Here is a 2,661-nt window from a genome sequence, read left to right on the forward strand (position 1 = left end):
CTTCCTTCCTTCCTTCCTTCCTTCCTTCCTTCCTTCCTTCCTTCCTTCCTTCCTTCCTTTCTTCCTCTTTAAAGGCAAATAGGGACAGTGAATTCCCTATTCTTAGAGGTGTTCGGCCAAAGCTACTTGAGGATTTTTGGAACATTGTTGGGGAAATTTTCATTCAAACATCAGTTGGATGAGATGCCTTCCAAGGTTCCTTTTAACTCTGAGATTCCACAATTCTTCAAGTTACTTAGGCATGGCTGGTCAGAAGCTGAAATTAGATCACTCTTCTCTTTGCAACTTACTCCATTCATCTGGGACCATCACAAAGGCCAAATGGAACAAAAGTCACTTTAGCAATGAAGGTTACAGCAATTTCCCTCGAGGCACAACTGACCCTTACTCTCCAGTCCCAGAGAGGGTTGCTGAATCTATTCCCCATGCCCTGGCCTTTGATACCCTGGACTATGACGATAGCCTCCCCACAAGTCTTTCTACCTTCCCTCTTACATCCCTCCAATTTAGCCTTCCCACCAGTGCCACCAGGCCACTCCTCATGCTTTTTCTGGGCCATGCCTCACTGATCTAAGCCCTCCAATGACTCCTTATTATCAACTCCCTGAAATTCAAACTTTTTAGCCAATTGTTTACCACCTTCCACACATCTGGCACCATACTACCTTCCCAATTTTATTTCATACTGATCTTCTTTCTAACTGGATTACTCACTGCCTCCTTGCATGTCATGTACCTCCCTACCTCAGTGCCTTTGCTGACTCTGTTCCCTGGGCCTGGAACACCCTCTCCTGTCCCTCTCCCTATTTAATCACTGTTTTTCTTTTAAAGAAATTTTATTGTCTCCATGAAGCTTCCCTGAATTCTTAGCTGGAATTTTTTTTTTTGCCTTCTAGGACTTTCTATGTTATTTTTTTCCTTTCTTATGTACTTGTATATTATAGTTCTTTTTTTATATATGTCCTATCCACCTACTAGATGGATGGAAGCTCCATGAGGGCAGGGACTATACCTTGTTTAAGTGTCAACTTTTTCCTAAAACATAGCCCTTTATTAGATGCCTTCTGAAAACAGTAGGTGTCTAATTAATGTTTGCTAAATGGAATAGGATGGGTTGAATATTCTAGCTGGACCAGATGAAAGTGTAGACAATGAGATCACCAATTCTTTGTCTTTCAAAGGACTTTCAAAATCATACAGCTCCTTCATTTTAGAGATTTAGGGAATGGAAAGTGAGAGACAAGTTAAAATCCTAGAGTTGCTCAGTGGTGGGGCTGGGACTAGAACCCATGACTTCCAGTTCCCAGGGGGTGCATTTCCCACTAGATCCATCTTATGCAGGTTTTAGGGCAGGGGTCTTTACATTTTTTTTTGTGTGTCACGGTGCTCTTGAGCAGTCACTCTGCTGAAGCTTATGGGTCCTTTCTCAGAATCATGTTTTTAAATGCATAAAATAAAATAGAAAGGATTACAAAGGAAACCAGTTCTATTGAAATAGCTATCACCATCTTGTTTATTTATTCATGCATCTATTTGCTTATTTATCTTCACAACAACAACAAAAAAACCTGGTTAATAGCCCCTGCCTTAGTGGTAGGGTGGTGGTCATGAATGAATGAACAAGTGAATGAATGAATGAAAAGGCATTTATTAAGTTTCCTATGTGCTAAGTCCCATGTTAAGTGCTTAGGTATACAAGTACAAAAGTGAAGGCAGCTTCTGCCCTCAGAGAGCTTATGTTCTATTTGAAGGATGAAACAATGTATTTGGGGCAGTGATGGCCAGGGAAGGCATATTCTGATTGGGAGATCAAGGGGTTTTTGAACTCAGGTCTTAGCCAGTTTGGCTAGAACGCAAAGTAGTATCTTATATTTAACTGTGAGGCAGCTAGGTGGTACAGAGGATAGAGGACCAGACCTGTAGTCCATAAGATCTAGGTTCAAATCCAGCCTTAGATGTTTACTAGCTGTGTGACCCCGGGCAAGTCACTTAACCTCTGTTTGTTTCAGTTTCTTCATCTGTAAAATGGGAATAATAATAGCATCTACCTCTCAGAGTTGTTGTGATGATCAAATGAGATAATAATTGCAAAACTGAGCAATATAAAAATATTAGTTATTATTGTTGCTAAGGTTGTTGTATGGACTTGTATTTATTCACGTTATATTCGTGCTGTACCTAGTTTTAAACAAAATTTCATTTTATTTTTAATTTATGAAATAAAACAAGCATTTCCATTACACAGTAGAATAAAAAAAGATTGCACATGAAATTGCAAATCTATTCTGTACAACTTGCTATTCCTTTTAAATATGTAATAAAGTTATCATGGAAATTTCTTTTTTTTCTCCTTTTCTTCCTTCCCTCTCCTCCCCTCCCTGCCCTAGAGATGGCTACCATTAGACACAAGCATGCATATGTGTATATATATATATGTATGTATATATATATGCAGTCTGTATGTGTGTATACACACATTATATGTATATATATATCCTCACATGCACACACATATATTTTATATATATATATACCCTCACATACACACATTATATATATACCCTCACATATACATACATATTTTATATATGTATATATATATACCCTCACATATACACATATATTATATATATACACCCTCACATATACATACATATTTTA

This window comes from Vombatus ursinus, unplaced genomic scaffold (genome assembly GCF_900497805.2).
Source record: "Vombatus ursinus unplaced genomic scaffold, bare-nosed wombat genome assembly UNPS02003292.1, whole genome shotgun sequence".
Classification (NCBI taxonomy): domain Eukaryota; kingdom Metazoa; phylum Chordata; class Mammalia; order Diprotodontia; family Vombatidae; genus Vombatus; species Vombatus ursinus.